This window comes from Amblyomma mixtum, chromosome 9 (assembly GCF_055824585.1).
Source record: "Amblyomma mixtum isolate Tamu chromosome 9, ASM5582458v1, whole genome shotgun sequence".
NCBI classification, from domain to species: domain Eukaryota; kingdom Metazoa; phylum Arthropoda; class Arachnida; order Ixodida; family Ixodidae; genus Amblyomma; species Amblyomma mixtum.
The window spans coordinates 123,320,920-123,341,443 of NC_143020.1; the positions used below are offsets into that span (position 1 = coordinate 123,320,920).

Consider the following 20,524-nt stretch of genomic DNA (forward strand, 5'->3'; position numbering starts at 1 on the left):
TAAGAGAACCCTCGGATGCCCATTCTCCTGTATGGGCAGTACCGGAGAATGTGACCGGCTCCGCCACAGTGGAAGCATAGTGGGCGGCGCTGGTCGGGAGTTCTCCATTCGTCGCATTTCCTCGGCTGTGTGCGACGCGCGTAGGACGGGCGGGTTGGGGCGAGAGGGCGGCGGTCCAACGCAGCTAGCTGAGGGCGATAGGGGCTTGGGTCCAGTCGTCGAGGTGCAGGACGGCGCACATCTGCGGCGTAAGTCATGGCTGTGGGTTGCAGAGGCTGCGTGGTTGTCGGCGTCACACCCAAGGACTGTTGAACCTCATCCCGGATGAAGTCTGTGAGCGATGAAAGCTGCGGACGCGTTCCCGTTCGCAGCAATCGTCGGAGCTCTTCTCGCACAATTTCACGTATGACCTCCCGCAGGTTGTCGTTGTTAGCGGTGTCCATGCAGCTTGCTGACAAAAAGCGCTGCTGGCGGTCATACTGGCGGGCTCTGGCATCAAGAGTTTTTTCCATGGTGGATGCCTCTTCGACGAATTCCGCGACGGTTTTGGGAGGGTTCCGTACGAGGCCCGCAAAGATTTGCTCTTTGACTCCTCGCATAAGAAGCTTTACTTTTTCTTCTTCTTTTATGTCTGCGTCGGCACGCCGGAAGAGACGCTTCATCTCCTCAGTGTACATTGCAACGGTCTCGTTTGGATGTTGTATGCGAGACTGTAGCAGCTGCTGGGCTCTCTCTTTTCGCACGACGTTCGTAAAGGTCTTTAGAAGCTGCTCCTTGAAGGTTTCCCAGTTCGTGAGGCTAGCTTCCTCATTCTCAAACCAGATTCTTGCTGGTCCCTCCAAGGCGAAGAAGACGTACCTAAGCTTCGTAGCATCATCCCAGTTGCTGAAGAGAGCCACACGGTCGAACTGTTCCAGCCATTCTTCGGGGTCGGCGCCAGGCGAAGCGTCGAATGTTGGTGGTACCCGGGGCTGGTGAAGAATGATTGGAGTCGTCGTCTGGGGCAAGCTCATGGTGGACGTTGCTACTGGTTTTCGCTTGCGGGTAGGGTCCGGCAGAATCCCGAACTGTGTGATTGCGGAGCCTGACCACACCTTAGCTAGGGAGCATTTGGGCTGCTTACGTGGAATTTAACGCCAAAGATGTCTGGCGTCGCTGTCAGTAACATTTAAAAGTGGTAATAGGATCAGTCATTTGCGCGGTGAACAGCATTCGACAATGACGCTGCCAATGGTACTTGATCATGCCACTTTCCATAGCACAGCATTTCATATGTAAGAGGGTCTAGGGTTTCCTCACTGCAATGCGAAATAGCAGCTATAACCTGGGCCCCCTCGATTTGGTTGCAAGCGTGTCCAAATAAATGAAATGAAATAATTCGGCTGGCCAGCAGCACTTGATGGTGCTGCTGGTGATAAGCATTTGATAGTGCAGTTGGTGGTAAACATTAGATAGCGTCGAATTATCGCTCACCGGGGAAGCCGACGTACATGATCTGTCGGCTGGTCCAGGGGTTGTCTGTGGCGCGGATGGCGAACCCAAGTGCTGCTCCGCCTACCAGGCCAGCAGCCATGAGCAGAGGAAGCAGCCGGCTGGACACGCCCTCCACCACCTGCTGTGGGCGTTCCTCTTCCACCTCCACCGGCAACGGACCGCTGCCGCCCGATTGGACACCACTCGACGACGACGGGCCTTTCTGCTGCTGCTGCTGTAGCTGTTGCTGCTGCAGCTGTTGCTGGCGCTGCTGCACGAGCGAGGCGCCCGAATTCTGGACTACGGAGTTCCACGGAGAATTTTCGGCGCTGGGGCCACCGCCGTCCGCTCCGCCGTACCCGCGTTTCTGAGGGTTGGAAACCCGCGGAAAGGCAATGGACAAAACGGAACGTTTTAAAAAATTTGAAGGGACACGCTTAAAGTCCGCCTTAAAGGGAGACTGAAGCACTTTTTCTGAAAATCGGGCTGGCAGCGGCATCCTATAGTTTTCCATACTGTATGCTGGAATATCGCATCCAAATAAGGCAAAAACAAGCGCGAATTGCCTTTTTTAGCCGAAATATGCGGCCTGTGCCGCGGGGCACGCCGCGCGGCGCGCCGCCGCCCGTGATTGGTCAAGAGAGGTCGTGACGTCACTTTGAGGACTGGAGAAGCTGCCGATGCGGATCTGGCGCTGCGTTGGGGGCAGATCGCAGCTTTCCGTGTCGTTGTAACAGCGAATACGGCGACTATTTTTTTTTACTGACCACCGAAGAAAAGGATACTACAGTTTGCTCATTCCACGTATCGCCTGAAACCAAAAAAGACACAAGCAAAAAATTCTATGCCTAGCACAAGCATACGCCAGCGTCAAAGACGCGATACAGCACAACATCGGCTCGTATTCTCGGAAAGGAGGGAGGGCGCCACCAGCGCCACCGTGATCGGCTGTGCGCACACCGAGCTCCAGCAAAATCACGTCTACGTCCAGGTTCCTGACCTCGGATCGCCACCAACCGGTCTATAGGAGTGCTACTTCATCGCCTGCACGCCTGGTAATCAAAATTCCAAGCGTTCTGCGCCGTTTTCTGGCACATCAGCATCTGGCTGGCCGCCCACGCCGGGCGCGCTAAGCCAAGCCTACATCTGCACCGCCGGGGCAACGCCCCCCGCGCTCGCCAGCATGCTCGCAGCCGGAACGGCGGGGAGCTCGCCTAGCCAGTCAGCAGCCCAGGCGCTGAATCACAAGCACTGTGCTCCCGCGGCGCCCCGGCAAGCCACCGCAGCCACGATCGTCATGAAATTTGCGAACCACCTCAACCTCGGCAACACTTTATTCCCTGTGCTCTGTCGGTCCGTCATGGATTCCGCCCGCCTAACCAAGACTGAACGTGACAATACCTACATCAAACTCCGCACCTCGCAAAACATCCTGGCCATCGATACCCACCGCCCAGCCGCTGCTGACAAGCTGCTCCAACTCAAGCAAGTTTCACTGAACAACACCCAGTACGAAGTCACCTCGTACGTAGCTAACGACCCCCTTAACGCCCGTGGTGTTATACACGGCATCACCATGGACTTTACCGAAGACGACTTTGCCGCTAACCTTCGTGTTGACGGTACCCGACTACTAAGCGCCCGCCGTCTCGGTCGTACCAACACACTTCTGCTCACCGTCGAAGGGCCCCGTCTACCACGCTATGCCGTCTTCTACAGCGGAGTGTACCGCGTCTACCCGCAAAAGCCCCACAGCAAACATTGCACGCATTGTCACGCCATAGGGCACCGTGCCGACGTCTGTCCTAACAAGCCTAGCCTTGTTCGGTGCTCGATTTGCAGCCAACCGTTTCCTCCTGACCAAGACCCAACGACTACCCCACATGAATGTGAACCACACTGCTGGAACTGCAAGGGAGACCACACACCGTCTCATCCTGAGTGCCCCGCAAGGAAAGACGCCGACGCTGCAGTCCTAAAGTGGCACCGCGCCCAACGACTAGAGCACTGCACGGGCCTGAATTTGAGGCCCGAGCCCGGCCCGGGCCCGCGACCTGAAGCCCGAGCCCGGCCCAGGCCCGCGGCTTCAAGCCCGGGCCCGGCCCGGGCCCGCTAAATTATCGCTCTAGTGAGCCCGGCCCGGCCCGGGAATCCCGGAGTGAAGCCCAGCCCAAGCCCGGCCCGGCCCGTTTCACACTAAAGGCCGATTCACACGACGGTCCGTTCGCCCGCGGCCCGCGCAATACGTGGTCATGCGTCAGCACTTTGAGGGGCGCGCTGTCGGCCGCCATCCATCGATCCACCCATCCAGCGCGCCTCTCAATGTGCTGACGCATTGAACACGTAGTGCGCGGGCCGCGGGCAAACGGAACGTCGTGTGTTAACTGAGCAAGTAGACTGCTACTACACCGATAAGGAACTGGCCGACAAAGGTTCTTAAACCGCAGTTTGGCTTAAAAAAAGTTGGTTCTTTTTAACCCAGAAGGAAGTGATGAAGAGTAGTTCTCGCTAGGCCCGTCTTTTGGAGACTGATATCGTGTAGGTGGGCAAAGATAAACTCGGAAGTTTCGAGAGTCAAATAAAAAGGGCTGCATACACGCGTATTAGTCTACTCTGCGTTCCCCCATGATTGTAATCAGTTATATTCTGCCGCCTGCGAAGTATAAATATTAAATTTCTGCCTAGCAAGCAGTAGGATGACATTTTTTTTTACTGAATGCGATCTCACAGGTTGAGCTCATAGCCGAACTGGTCACCTTTCAGCAGAAACGAAAAGCTAAAAGGCTTGAGTATTTCATGGTATGTGCTTGAAGACCATAAGCGTCCTAAACTAATTGTTCTTCCCCAATGCATTTCTAATAGTGTATAGGTATGTTTTGGGAACGCGAATGATCAATGGCCAATTAAGGCCCGTTGAATTTTACTCTTACTGCACCGTGGCGTGGAAATAAGTAAATGAATAAAGCTTAGTCTTTTTCTCAGCGTGTACTATAACTGATAGCTCATCCGTGTCGCTGCTTCAATGCCACAGTTCTGCACTTCACTCTGCAATATTGAATGAAAAGCCCGACACCAGCCGTTTCTGTACGGACCGAAGCCTGGCTCGGGCCCGCAGCTTTAAGCCCGAGCCCGGCCCGGGCCCGCAACTTCAGGCCCGGGCCCGGCCCAGGCCCGGCAAAATAAATCATGTCCCGGCCCGGCCCGGCCCGCGGGCCGGGCCGGGCCCGGGCTTTCGGGCTGGCCCGAGCCCGTGCAGTGCACTACCAACGACGCCATCGCGCCCGCGCCGCCCCTCCACCCCCTAAAGCCGACGCGACCATCTGGCCGCCCCTGCCTACCTCGAACCGCTACGAGGCCCTTCAGCTCTCCTGCAGCAGCAACAGCAGCAGCAACAGCAGCAGCAACAGCCCGGGGCACGAGACCGCGCAAAGAAGTCAATCTCGAACCAAGCCCTCTGCCAAGCGGCCACCGTCCACCACTTCTGGTGCGGCAACCAGCACCTCCACCGCCTCTACTAAACCGCAAGCTTCCGTGATGCAGTCACAGACTCCACCAAGTCACCAGGTGAGCGGTCCATCTCCCACATCCATCGCACCCCCTCCCCCGTCCTTCCAACACCGGTTTTACTCACGTCCCTCCACACCTACTCCCCTTTCACCCCTCCCTACCGACAACGCTATTGCTCTCATACAGCAATCCCTTGCTCCCGTCCTATTGGCCTTACAACAACTGACGGCTCGCGTCGAGCAACTAGAGCACCATCTCCTCTCCCTCGCGTCCTCTGCCCCATGCTCTCCCGACACAGACTCCAATGCTCCCCCTCGAAAGCGCGCAAGCGCCCCTCCTGTGCCTAACCTCGACACCATGGAGGAAGACCCGCATGATGAGTGATATCATGCGACACACATCTCCACCCCAAAACCCTCTAATTATTTGGCAGTGGAACTGCCGCGGTTTTCGTCGCAAGAAAAATGCCCTCTTGCAACACATGCGGATTACTGGCGTTAACCCAGACGTCATCGCACTGCAAGAAACGCACGGTGCCTTTTCTCTTCCAGGTTACGACCATTTTACTCAGCCAAGTATAGTCATGAAGAGAAAAGGACATCAAACGCCCCCTCCTCCGCCGATTTTGACGGTTACATACATACGGCGCACGATACCCACCATTCAGGAAGATACATCCCACCTCAACTCCGGGACGAAAGAGCATGTCCTGACACACTCCAGCTATCAGGGTCACCGTATCACGATTTTAAACTGCTACTGGACTCCCTCCGACTCTAAAACCAGCATCCCACCTTTGCATACGGCCCTCCCTGCCTCTAATGTCCCTACTACTTTCGTCCTTCTTGGTGACTTCAACTGCCCACACCCTGCATGGGGATACGACCGTACTTCAGCCTCCGGACGAAAACTCGACCGCTTCGCCAGTATTCATCACCTCACCCTCCTGAATGACACGTTCATGCCTACACGTCTAGGATGTGGAGCACAATCCGACACAAACCCCGACCTTGCATGGATTCGCAGCGATCTCAGCGCTTCTTGGAGTAATACGGGTGACACGATGGGGAGTGATCACTGTATTCTTCAGATAACGCTCACGTCCCAGCGACCCTCCAGACCACCCGGAACACATCTACCTCCCACTATGCTCGTAGACTGGCCAAAGGCTCGGCCGGCCCTCGACTCCTTATCAGTCGCACTCGAGGACCCCGAAAAATGGTGTAGCGCCATTATGGAGACCGTCTCCCAACACACCAAACATATCCACCGATCTCCCGACTATCCATACATTGACACACACCTACTTGGGCTATGGAAACAACGTCGCCGGGCCATAAAAGCTTGGCGCAACTGTAGATCTAGCCACGCACTGAAAAGAAAAGTTGCTGAACTAACGCAAGCAGCCCAAGAATACGCTGACCAACTAGCCACGAACAACTGGCTTCAGCTCTGCGATGACATGGTCGAGAGACTCCACACTCCAAAAGTCTGGCACATTATGCGCACTCTACTTGGACAGGGTAAACCTCGTAACACACTTCAAAAGCTACAGTTGGCCCTCTCCGTCTCACAAGAAGAGCTGGCTGAGCAAATCCGAAATCAATTTTACCCATCCTCTACTTCTCCTGCCAGCTCCCCGTCATACCCTTACACCGAAGAAGAAGCAGACGAGCAAGGAATGAATTCTGACTTCACATTCGCCGAACTTCAGGCTGCTCTACGCTCCCTTAAGCGAAACACAGCACCCGGCCCAGATAAAATTACCTATGGTATACTCCGTAACCTCCCCGATTCAAAACTAGACGAACTTATTCAGATCATTAATACTGTTTGGCGCTCCGGGAAAATTCCCGCTGCGTGGAAAGAGGCACACGTAATTATGATTCCGAAACCAGGAAAATCCTCTGCGCTCATCACTAACCTCCGACCTATATCCATGACTTCTTGCCTAGGGAAGCTGATGGAGAAGATGGCCCTTACCCGCCTCGAATGGCACCTGCATACCAATCGCTGTCTTGCTCCCACTATGGTCGGATTCCGCGCCCACGTATGCACACAAGACATTGGACGGCAAATCTATGAGGATTTGTACGCCTTCCCAAGCAGCGCACAGCTTTGAGTTTTGACCGGCGTGGATATCAAAAAGGCTTTTGATAATGTCGCCCACTCCGCAATTCTCACCAACCTGGCAGACACTCGGCCTGGGGTCCGCATGTTCAACTACATCAAAGACTTTCTTACAGACAGGACACTCCGAATCATTGGCCCCGACGGCACACCTTCCGCCCCCTTTCCCCTCACCGCAGGTACACCACAGGGATCCATTCTTTCACCTATGCTTTTCAACTTGGCAATGAAAGAACTGCCCCGAAAACTCGCTGAAATTCCTGCCTACGCCACGCTATATATGCGGATGATATCTCTCTCTGGTCTACCACAGGAAACGCCGGGGAAATAGAATCCACTTTGCAGCAAGGCCTCGACGTCGTTCAGGAGCATGCACGCCGCATAGGTATGAGTTGTTCCGCCGAAAAGTCGGAATACATCGTGGTTTCTAACGCTCCTCAAAAAACCGCTTCTTCCTACCGCGAACTCATTCAACTCTCTCTCGCGCAAACCCCTATTCCCCGACGGAGCCACATCAAGATCCTTGGCTTCACTTTTCAACAAGATGGCAAGTGCAACGTGTGGCTTAGCCAACTCCTGCAACAACTGAACCAAATTCGCCACATGCTGTCCCGTATATCTCGTCAAAAGCATGGACTCAGAGAACACGAACTCCGTCGAGTTATAGAAGCACTCGTTTATTCGAGGGTCATGTACGCCTACCCCTATCAACGCCTCACATCCTCTCAAGTAAGCAAACTGGAAGCGTCTCTGCGTCGCTTCACTCGATTAGCCATGGGAGTTCCCATCTACGCCGCAAATGCTCTGATCGCAGACGCCGCCATTTTCAACTACCTCGAAGAACGCGCAGCAGCACACCACCGAGCCCAGATACACCGTCTCTCTACCTCCGAGCAAGGCAGAGACCTCCTCCTTTTCGGACACACCATTTCCCAACTACCCCCGCTTCAACCATCTGCTCCCCCGTGGAAAAGCCTCCCGCGTCTTACTGTAAAACCCATTCCACGCCACATGTCTCCAACGATAAATCCCGGGCGGCGTGAAGCACTGGCGAACCATTTACCCGCACTGGGCCACGACACTTACTATACCGATGCCCATATCCTCGAGCACCAAGTAGTTACTGCAGTAGTCGGCCCTCGAAGCACCTCCACGCATCTCCACACAGGAGTGCCCTCCTCAACCGACGCAGAAACGCTGGCCATAGCAGAGGCGATTACGCTTCACGACCACCATTCCTCCACCATCACCATACGTGCAGACTCTCAGGCTGCCATACGCTCATTCGAATCTCAAAAACTCCCTCCCCATATCCTAGACACTTTGCTGCAATACCTAACAGCCCACCCTACGCTCCATGTCCGCCTTGACTGGATTCCTGGTCATCAAGGTATACCGGAGAATGAGCTTGCTCATGCTCTGGCCCGTGAAAAACTACCACCGGGCCCTCCGACTGCCTGGCCAGCCCATTATAATCCCAAGGCAGACCGCGCTACACACCGACAGGACCGCCGCGAACACCTTCGCAATTTGCGCCACATGCGACGAATCCTTCCGTCACCCTCCCATTTCCTTTGCCGTGCTGACGCCACTCTAATTCGACAGGCACAGACTAACTCCCTTCCCTGCGAACTGTATTCCCACTACATCCTTCATAAACCGGGCAAACCCGCCTGTCTCGTGTGCGGAGAGCACCCCTCAAACATTCATACATATTGGTTATGCCCCCGCGCCACTAACTCTCCCACCATACCTTCCTCGCATACCTTGCCTCCCCCCTTTCACCTCACGTGGGCCCGATGGACCGCTCCACCAACCTCTCTGCAGCCCACCCTCTGGCCGCTCCTCGCCGCCCACATCCGACGCATCCAAGGGACACGTGGCCCCACTCCGCCACCGCCGATAAATAACGCCCACCAAACGGGCAGATAAGAAGGCTCGGACTTGAGCTGAAAAATAAAAGTTATCTCTCTCTCTCTCGGAAAGGAAGGGGTGCGAACAATACTCAAGTCAATTACCACCACCGGACGCCTCCTGGCTCGCCCGGAAGAGCGTCATCCTAAAGAAAAGGCCCAAAGCACTGTGTAAATCCTGTTCTCAGTACCCGGCGTTGCAGGTTGGGGCAAGAAAGTATTTCAAGTGAACGATGAAGGAGCACAAAGTTGGTGTCAAAATTAGCGAAGCGCAGTGGCCAAGCACTGCGAGGCATGCGACCACAAGATAGTGACGCAATCATGGTGCGCTGGAAACCAAGCCAAATACGCGCACAAATACGCTTCACTCCTGGCGCGTTCAGCAGATGCCAGAAAATATTAATCGGTGCCTCGGAAACGTTCGCCCTTCCTAGATTTGCAGTTTAGGTTCAGTGAAGTATAGTTGCCAACTATATGTGTGTTTAAAAGCCAAGCTAGCTGCAACTCGACCGCTGCCACAACTTGATGAAGAAACCGAGTAAGGTTGCGGTGTTTTTTTGAAAAAACTCGGTTGGCATTCATTTCTCTCATAAATTTGCATCCGAAATCAACGTCGAACGCTTTCATTTTAATTGCTTAGCTAGGATTAAACGAGATGCCGCATATGAAGAGCTTCGATGCTTGCTTGCTTTGCTTTATTGTGATTTGCTCTGCTTGCTTGCTTGCTTGCTTGCTTGGACACGTCGAACCGAGTATAAAATCACTAACCGAGCCTTGCTGAGCACGTCTCAGGTGGTCTGGCCGCACCTAAGCTGAGGAGAGCGACACATGCTTAAGCCTCTATAAGGTTTCTTCAGGGGCTAAGTGAGCATGTTTCTACTTTTAAAAGAGGCGCTTCTTCAGAATGGTGACACGCCTCTTATGCGCGAGGAAATCGATGGAACTGTGTCATGGTTCAGCCGCGCCTTTTCGACAGAAATCTCCAGAGATCACACTAGGACAAGCTCTGCCTGTAGCCGCTCTTACGAAAGTGTTTCGAGCAGAGTAAGCTTGCTTTAGTCGGCTTGAACTCTTCGTCACAGCAGCGAGCGGTTGCGCTGCGAGCTTGTGGTCTTGCGGAAAACAGTGGAAGACGACACAGTCGCGGTCGTAGTTGTTCGTGGACACGAACGCAGAGTAGCACCTGTTGAATCTGATTCTCAAGGTCGGCTGACACGCTTTGTACGCCGCAACGCACGTAGTACGAGGAACAACGCATGCAGCACGAGAAACAACGCGCGCTGAAAGCGCGCTCGGGTGCGCCGAAGCATCCCCGGCTCCTCAACATGACGTCACGCAGGCCGACATGGACGAGGTTTCCCTCTCCGCTGTTCCCCTCTCCTGCGCTCGCGCGGGGCGCGGGAAATTTAAACATCGCGTTTTAATTGGTGATTGCGCCACTGTTTTAGCCAAAATCAAAAAAATAATTTCACAGACGTGATCAGCAATGACACTACTTCAAAACCCTAGAAGGTTAGCCGATTCGAAAACCGCCTCAGTATCCCTTTAAGGGTATGATGCGACAGCGTTAATGAGTGAATGCCCGTATATGCGGAATTGGTCACTCTGGATTTTCACCACTCCTGGTGCAGTGGTGCAACGGTTAAGCGATGCGCCACACACTAAAAAAAAAAAAGGTAGTTGAAGTTACTACATTTTGGGCTAGCAACAACCGTCACATATATGACTACCTATGTAGTAACTGTGCGTAGTAACTGGAAGGTAGTAGCATTTACTACCTCTGGAGAGGTAGCAACAGTAACTACCTGCAGTAACATTTGCTAGATTGTTAGATTTGCTGCCATTCAGGAAACCCTTTTCATTATATAAAAACATGGGGCACTGAGTAGCAATGTCACCAGGAATGTTAGTGTACATACGTGTGCATATTCCTATCATCTATTTCCAGATCAACGTAGTAATGGATACTACCAGGGTTATAATGAGGTAGTACAAGTGTAATGACTGCCAAAAAACGTAGTAACAGCAGAAGTCTCTACCTTGTTACTACTTAATTTTCTTTTGAGGTAGGAACAAGGTCGTAGGAACATAGTACACAGGTAGTAAGGGTTAAAAAAAAGGCTGCAACAGCAGCCGTTTCCACTACCTTTTATTTCACTGCCCTGCCATGGCAGGTGCTGCCATCTCTGGGTGATTGTGCGACCCAGGTTGCTCTTCCCGAGCAACCTCTCGCAAACTATCATTAATTTAACTGCCACCTACCACTGTGGTCCGCCTGCTCATAATCCGGTGGGCAGATTGGGATGACGACACACGGTCACGTGACCTAGTCGGCCCACCTAGGCTGCTTCTCTTGGGATTCTTCGCTCATAACGCCGACGACGGCGGCGAATTATCTGGGGAACGGGAGCCTTAAAGCTATCGCGTTAAAATTAGGGACCCACTACGGGACACGTGGGATGCTCTGAAGCGATACTGGGGAATTCGTTTGACGCTCTAGGGTAGCTGCTGTGTATGGTATTCCGCAGGGAGCTTCTTTGAGGGACCACTTTTGGAGCCGCTGCGGAACCACTCGTTTTGGTTTGGCTTGGTTTATGGCGTTTAACGTCCCAAAGCGACTCAGGCTATTAGGGACGCCGTAGTGAATGGCTCCGGAAATTTCGACCACCTGCGGTAATGTCAGTGCACGTTAAAGAACCCCACTCGTTTTGGGATAGCTAATCGAATGTAAGGTTAGACTCCTGAGAAAAGAAAATGCGCGGGAACTTCCGCAATAAGATCGCACAGCGACTGGTTGTAGCTAAGCGCCGCTTTAAGGGGTCTGGTATTTCGATGGTTGCAGATGTCGAGAAGTCAGCCCCGCTCGTTCGGTGGAGTTCGCGGAGATCTCTGGGGTTCACGTTTGGGAAAGGGGTCGAAACGCGTCTCTTCTTTTGTCCTGTTTAATCACGGCAGCTATGCGAGGGGCTAAAAAGCGCGTTAATTTTTCACGCTCACCAAGTTACGGTCCTGCATCTTCGACCCCTTCCAGATTGTGGACCGAACACCAAGGAGGACAGACCGTGAAGACGAAAGCTCGCGCTTGCCGCATCCGTGATCGTTTTCGCTGCAGTGGAATAAGTTTTCTGTCGCGACATAATGCCTCGACCAAATGCGGCCCCAATGATGTTTGCGCAGAGGAAAAAAAATCCTACTGTCGTAAATTAAAGAGGTGGTTAGAGCCAAACAAAGATTGCTGTTTTTCTGTAGATTGGCCCCCTACTTCTGCATTAAGAAGAGGAAGACGAGAAGCCATGCTCGCGGCTGCGCTCATTTTTTTTCTGTGCCTTGGCCACTCCCCCGTAGTGGGTATGTGCCATTTTGTTTGAGGCCGTCCAACCAACTCATGGTTCCATGCCGCACGAGCCAGCAGTCCACGTCGCCATCTACAAGACTGGTCGCTTTCCCTAGCAGCCATCTTTCTCGGATCTGGACTAACTGGGCGTTGCTCTAAGTGTACAGCATCACCACCATCATCATCATCAGCCTGACTACGCCCACTGCAGGGCAAAAGCCTCTCCCATGTCTCTCCAATAACCCTGTCCTGCGCTAGCCGCGGCCACCATATTCCCGCAAACTTTTTTATCTCACCGACCCACCTAACTTTCTGCCGCCCCCTGCTACGTTTGCCTTCTCTTGGAATCCACTCCGTTACCCTTAAGGACCAGCGGTTGTCTTCCCTTCGCATTACATGCCCTGCCCAAGCACACTTCTTGCTCTTGTTTTCAACCTCTTGCCATATTTGCATTCGGGCTGGAAGCACTGTACGTCACGGGGGTATAACTCAGGTCGATCTGCACTGAGCGGCCGTAATTGACCTAAATCTGGAGCTGGACTACGAACAGGGAGCAGGGAAGAATGGTGGGCCTGTTGGTAAGGCATGTCAAGGGAGAAAACCAGCCAAAAAAGACGGAAACACAAGAAGAGAACGACACAGGACAACGGCTGGACTAACAACTGAATTTTTCATTGAGTACAGACCGCCAAGTAATCACCACGCATGCGCCAAGGCAACACTCAAACATGATCACTCAAATAATCAAATTCTTTTGCCGTTAATGCTATCGATGGTGAGCTGACGCAAGCATCACCATGTTTGGCAATCTGGAAGGCCTCAAAGATTTCACGAGCCTTCCGTGTTTTTCCGCAGCCCAGGATGGTGACATCTGCGAAACGTGGGGAACATTTTCCGGGACATCTACTGCAATGCAGAGCAAGATTACCATCTTCACGAGCGCCGACTTTTGTTCTGTGCTTGCGCAACCTCTCGTTCACACAGTCCCCTGTCTGACCTATATAAAATTTTCCACAGGTCAGCGGAATCTTGTAGATCACTTCGGTCCGGCACTTTGTGTACATAGTTCTATGTTTGGTCGTGCAACGCTTCTTATTTCCGCCAGGCATAATTCGTGCGCAAAGACCTGAAAGCTTAACTGGCGCAGAAAACACCAAATTGACCCCCTGGCGCTCGGCGACTTTCTTAACATTGTGCGCCACTTTGTGCAAATAAGGCATGACTTGCACTCTTTTCCTTTTATCAGGTGCATCATTGTTTCCCTTCCCGGCCATGCCATTCATCTCCTTTAATACGGATTCAGCGACCGCTCTCAACATTTCTCCTGGGAAGCCTGCATCAGATAGACGTTGGGCTTGCGTAGTGACACTGGTTGACACGGTGTGGCAGCAACTTTTTTTCACGGCGTTATGGAAACAAGCCTTGGCAATACCTCGCTTGACTAGTTTAGAGTGGTTAGAGTCAAAGGGTAGCAGCCCCTTTTTTGTTCTTGGTGAGTACATCCAGCACACATGGCCTTTTCCAGAAAAGGTTAGCAACAAGTCTAAAAAACGGATGGAATTGTTAGTGGCTAGTTCGTGAGTAAACTTCAAATGGGATGAGCAGCGCCTAAAGGCACCCAAAACATGTTCAACCATCATCTTATAGGAGTCAATAGGTCCGATGTGCGACCTATTGTCCGACTACGAAGGTCCGACTACGAAGTGCGCACGCATTCAAACCGCTTTCAACTCTCGGTCCCGCCTTGGGGAAACCGTCCGTGACGGGTAATGTGCAGCTGGGTTTATCAACGTTGATGAAATCTTGCGCAAGGACCGCCGTTCATATGAGATGCGGTGCGATAAACAACAGGTGCAGTGAATAGGAAACGTCACAGCGGAAGTACCATGTGGTCCTTTTTTTTCCCTTTCTATTCCTGGCTTGTGTCGTTGTATATCACAGTGAATTGACCAACTTGCCCAGCTTTATAACCTTTCTAATCGGGGTGCAGGATGGACGCTGGTGGTTAGGCTAGCGATCTTCAGGACGGCGGTTTGTTATAGCTCTACCGTAAATGTACGGGTAATTGCCATTGGCCGGTGCTCCAGAGAGAAGTTTATAGGCTGCTGAATAGTTCTCACCCATAGGCAGGATAGTTCTCACCCATAGGCAGGCCCATGAAAATCCTACTTTTGTAGGGGAGAATTTCTGGGCAGAATTAACGGCCTAGTTCCATCCCCAAACGTTGGTTGAAAGTATACATTATAAAGCTCATCATCCAAAGACTCAACTTCGAAGAAACCTTACAGTAAAACAATTATGGTGTTGTTCTAGTCCTGTTGTTTTGTTCTCTCTTCTTCTTCACTCGTTGTTGCTAGTTGTTTCTTCTTTCTTCTTAGTAGGTCCCGTTTCCCTGCTTCGCCCAATGAACCTCTCGATTCCGCCGGATTAACTGAGAACACTTATGTAATTAACACTTGATTGCAATAAAAAGGTACAGTACAGTTATAATGATGACAGCAGCATTGAAAAGAATAACCGAGCTGGGCCGCCCCTGGACTTAAGACAATCCGTCGTCCTAAGCGAGCATGCGGGAGGAAGTCCGTCTCCTACCCAGCTCCGACCTCAACTGCCGCCCGCTCAGAGCTCGCGGCCGTGGCTGGGCTTCTACAAAAACATGTCTTCGTTCAGCGCTCTCATATTACGAAGGACGCTTTCCCCCGGTTTCGGGGAATCCATGTACCGCGGATGGGGCTGGGGCGCCGGCGCGTCTGGGCCTTGGTCCGCAAGGTTAGGATACCCATCCCCGCGGAGAAGCTCAAATTTACGACCAGTGGCTGCGACATACGGCAAAGAAAAACAACGCAAACCCAGGCACCTAACAGATGTGCGGGGTGTGGTCTGTCGAAGGCGTCCGGAGCCCCGCACATGCGCGAAGCGGCGCCGTCTACGGGGACACACGACGCCTTACATGTCGGCGCTAGAACGAGACCCAACTAAACCAGTTGCACACTCAATGCTCACTCCACGCAAAGTGCGAGTTCACCCGCGGAAACAAACATCTCAAATGCGGGTGATGAACGCGCGGTCCGTCCAGGGGGCCCGCTCCGCACGACAAACAACAGACAAACAAAAGGTCCGCCCCCGAAGGCACGCGGCACCCCGCCGAAGTGGCTCGGGGGTACCGCTGTACGAAACAGAACTCGAAACAGCATACAAAAGACAAAAGTTTCCTCCCCGCCCGGGACGCCCGGCATCCCGGCGAAGCGGCTCGGGGCGTAACTGTATAAAAAAAAACACAAGCAAAAGCAACGCGTACAAGCGGGTGCAAGCGACGACCTTACACTTACCGGCATTCCTCAGCTCTAAATAGATGGCGAGAGCGTTGTGCACGTAGGCGATGGTCACAGTACTTCGACCATTTCTTTCCTATTGTAGCCTGCTGAGAAATAAATTCCAACGTTTAAGTTGATTAAGAATGGAGGTATACCCTTAGATCACGGTACTCGGTTGACAACTCTACATTAAAACGGTAACGCATGGACACCACAGCCCGTGGTGTCCATGCGAGGTGGGCGCATGGACACCACGGGCACTTACTACAGTCCATGTACTTGGGGTTTACGTGCCCTTCTGTGCGCTCCTTCCTCTTATAGAGAGACCTGCCTTATAGAGACCTGCATTTTCGGTTTGCGAAATTTAGTGCGTGCGAAATAATCTAACGGCGAAATCATTAGCAAGACTTTGAGGTATAGAATAATAAGTTTGCAGTATTCGCCGCAAAAGTAATGTGGGTGGTCCGTTACGGTGAAGTGATAGCACTCGACACCCCGCACTTCCGTTTATATGCTCGCACAGTCAGATGTTGTCACGAAGGCAGAAAATGCACAGGAACACCTAATTACATTGACTTTTAATTCGATAGCATTAGAAGCTGTTGAGGGCCGCCGCGGTGGCTCAGCGGTTATGGTGTTCGGCTGCTGACCCAAGACGCTTGTTCGATTCCGGCCGCGGGGATTGAATTTCGATGGAGGCTAAATACCAGAGGCCCGTGTGCTGTGCGATGTCAGTGCACGTTAAAGAACCCCAGGTGGTCGAAATTTCCGGAGCCCTTCACTACGGCCTCCCTCATAGCCTGAGTTGCTTTGGGACGTTAAACCCCAATAAACCAAACCAAGCTGTTGATATATTTAGGGATGTGACGTCACTTCCGGTCTAGTGATGTCCCTGCCCTCCAGCCAATGGGAATTATCAGGTGTGGTGACGTCACCTTCCTTCAGCCAATGACCCGGTCTGGTGAGGTCTCTTACCACCAGCTAACGAGAATGACCAGGTCTGGTGACGTCATTTCCCCCAGCCAACGGGAATTATTCGCTCTGGTGACGTCGTTTTCCTGCGGCCAGCGGTATAATTTTATGACCGATGGCACAATTTTTTTTTCCCCGATGACACTTTTATTGCCATCGCAATAACACTCCAGGCTTACTCGTGGGGAGCCGGGTAAAATTATCCTTCATGGTGCCGTGAATGACGCAGGCGTGATCGGTGCCCTGGTGGCCACCGCGGTGGACCTGCTGGTGTTCTCGGCGAGCCCGCCCACCCTGCAGGTGTAGATTGAGATCCTCATGACGGTGCCCATCCTCTGGCTTCCTACATACATCGTCACCCGCGGACTGGTAAGCTCCATGTTCTCGATGCGCTGTTAGAGCCCCGCGCGGGAGTAGGTCAAGAGCAAATTCAAGCACTCCTTAGAGCTGTCAGATCTTGATACTCGTTGGTGAACACCGGGCAGGGCCGGATTAAGAAAAGTGGGGGCCCTGGGCTAATGCGCATCTAGGCCCCCTCTCCCTTTTCCTCCACTGATCCCCGTGCCCCCTGCTGCACTACTCGAGCCGCCGCGGTGGCTCAGTGGTTATGGCGCTCGGCTGCTGCCCCGAAAGACGCCGGTTCGATCCCGGCCGCGGCGGTTGAATTTCTTTGTGGGAGAAATTCTAGAGACTCGTGTACTGTGCGATGTCAGTGCACGTTAAAGAACCCCGGTGGTCGAAATTTCCGGAGCCCTTCACTACGGCGTCTCTCATAGCCTGAGTCGCTTTGGGACGTTAAATCCCCATAAACCAAACCACTACTGGAATGTATCCCATGTTTCATTGTAATTCCACCTAATTAAAATGAACGAAGTGCGATCAATGGGATTCGTGTAACAGTAACGCAGTAGCATTAGTTTTGCGCACAAAACACTACGGGACTCTTGGAACGCGCGACACGTGTCCGTCGGTGCCCGAGCGCCGAACGCCACGGAAGAGCCGCGTGAGCCGACCGACATCATGCGAGGCTGCATTGCAGCTAAATTGCAGCGCGCTGCGTGCGCCGCCTACTCTCCTTTTTCACTGACACCGTGCACAAGCCGACAGACAGGTTTTTGTTCGCAGCACTGTTTTAATGCTAACGCATTAAAGAAAAGCAGGCTGAGCTAGCTTCCTACAGTCGAGCTGGGTGCTTCGGCAGCGACTACGAAATAGAAACACTCGTTAATTAGTGCCCCGAGAGGGTAATATTAAAAGTTGTTAAAATTAATTTGACTACACGATGAACGTTTACTACTGCCCTCACGAGGCGCATTTGAATAGCAGAATTAAAGTCCTGGATGAGTGGTGAGCGTGCTCGGCGCTGAGCCGAGTATCCGGGTTCAAATCCAGCCGCACGGCGGCCGCGTTTTGATGGAGGCGATATGCAAAAATGCGCCCATATGCTGTGCGATTTCAGAGCACGTTAAAGATCCCCAGGTGGTCGAAATTATTCCCGAGAGCTCCAAAACGGCACCTCTTTTTTTTTTTTTGCTGCCGCGGTGAATCAGTGGTCATGGCGCTCGGCTGCTGACCCGAAAGATGCGGATTCGATCCCGGCCACGGCGGTCGAATTTCGATGGAGGCGAAATTCTAGAGGCCCATATACTGTGCGATGTCAGTGCACGTTAAAGAACCCCAGGTGGTCGAAATTTATTGGCAGTCTGCTATCATTTTCTTGTACTAATGAATTATTTTTTGGGGCAAAACGTAATGCTCTTGCTTCACTGTCGGGCGACGTCCTTTGCAAATTTGTAGCTTGACACAGTAGAAAGAAAGACTGTGCATCCATCAAGGCGTTACAAATGCAAACTGTGGGCTTTGCACCAGATCTCCTTATTTGTTATTCAAAGAAAAGTCGTGGGAAAGTACATAATACTTGCCAATTAATGCTCCAAAGCTAGACAGAGGACATTGAAGGATGCCCTGCTGCGGGGTCCAGGTTACTTTTGACCACCGGCAGTTTTGTAATGTGTACTGGCATTCATGCATTTTAACAAAATATTGTTAAAATGCATAAATGCTGCTGTCAGTGTAGTCGGCATTAAGAGAAAAAATTCCGGTGGCCCTCCTGTCACTAAGTCACGTGACCTTGTGACGTTATCACAACCTGGATCTCAGAAACCCCACCAGTGGCTGTGTTTGAAACAGCCGCTGTTCCAAACATAGCCACCTTCTGTGGCAGTGGCACATCACTTAACCGCTCCTCCACTGTGCCAGGATCGGTAGGAGGACTTCCTCCGTTCAATAAATGTAAAGTAGGGAATGGCCAATATTGCATACTTGGGCATGTAGGTAGAACCTAGGCGACAGAGAAGGACTACTTGTGCGAGAGGTATCAGTAATGCTATTGCACTGTATCCTTAAGTGTGGGTTAAGCGTTACGTGATGGCGAAGTAATTCTTAAGTTCAGGTTAAGCGTTACATGATGGCGTAGGAATTCTTAAGTGTAGGTTAAGCTTTACATGATGGCGAAGGAACGAATAGTTTCCATGGCTGTGAAGTGATATGCCAAGAAAACCCTAGGCCACTGAAGGGACCATTTACGCTATCACATCATACCCTGAAGGCGGGGCTTAAATGCTCCATCAGGTTTTTGTCCCTAGCTAAATGCATATGAGCATTGAAACCGTGGTGTGGTGCTCGTCAGCTAAGTGCCTAAGCCACTGAGTTTTTGTGTAAACATTGGATTAGGGCGCTTAGCTTGTACTAGCTAAGTATAATAAGCCTCTTAGTAATCAACTTGCCTAACTTTGTTTTCTGGTGGCAAGATGTATTAGGCTGTTTCATTTCGACCAAGTTGTCTATCCACTGGAGAGAGAACTTAGAGCAGTCAGAATAATGAACACAACAGGAAGGGCACTTCTCACTGTACTTCCAGTGGTTGACCCTCTTGTCTGTCCTGGCTTCACTTGTTGCATCAAGTTGCTGATTGTATGGTTCTACACAGGGCGCGTGGCTATTGAATACTTGGATCCAAACCCCGAAGTGCAGCAGAAGTACGCCTTCAAGTGTCACCGTGCCAAAGACAGCAATGGCATCGAGCTCATCTACCCTGTGAACGCAACTGTGAACGCATTCCACAACTTGTACAACACATTTGCGGCGGGAGACAGTGACGGCCACGTGAACATCTGGGACGGCTTCAACAAGAAGCGTCTCTGTCAGTTCCACAAGTACCCATCGAGCATTGCATCCCTGGCCTTTAGCCATGATGGCTCGCTGTTGGTTATTCATTCCTCTGCGAACAGGGCGAGATTCATAAAAAACCGCACGACGCCATCTTTGTGCGTCGTGTCACTGATCAGGAGACAAAGCCGAAACAACTCCATTATCACTGACTTGTTTTTGTTTTATTTCTTTATTTTATTCAATAAACATGAATGTTTAACTCTGAACACCTGTACTGTCTCCACTTCAGCACCCCTTTTGAAGTGACCTTGTGAATTGTTCTTTTTCCGTTTTCATTTTGCTGGATGACTTTTGAGCTTATAAGCTTTTAAGCAACAGGCATTAGCTGCATATGGAAAGTGTACAGCTTGGTTGATTTCAAGAAGCAAAATTGGTTGTTAGTAAGTGGAGCTCAATGCTCACAGTACTTTCATCCAATATTTTCCTTGTTTGCATTAGCTGAACTCAAATTAGAATATCGAAAATTCGAACTCGCCAGAATCGAGCTTTTGGTTCATTCGAACTGACGAATTGGCCGCGTCTGAATTACGTGTATCTCAGTAAGAAAAAATGCCCACTAATTTGAATGCACGAGCGAGTGCCACTGTTAATTCGCTCAGTCTGAGCTGAGATTTGCCATCGGGCATCCGCAGGCCAGAAGTTGAGTGGTC

General features: G+C 51.9%; 1 long non-coding RNA gene across 1 annotated transcript; it reads left to right on the forward strand.

Annotated features, from left to right (window-relative positions):
* The first annotated feature begins 16,232 nt into the window (after positions 1-16,232).
* Positions 16,233-20,080, forward strand: LOC149331068 (uncharacterized). The gene is made up of 2 exons (XR_016285769.1): positions 16,233-17,012; positions 19,633-20,080. It is a non-coding gene; the product is annotated as an uncharacterized LOC149331068 (long non-coding RNA).
* Positions 20,081-20,524: the final 444 nt, after the last annotated feature.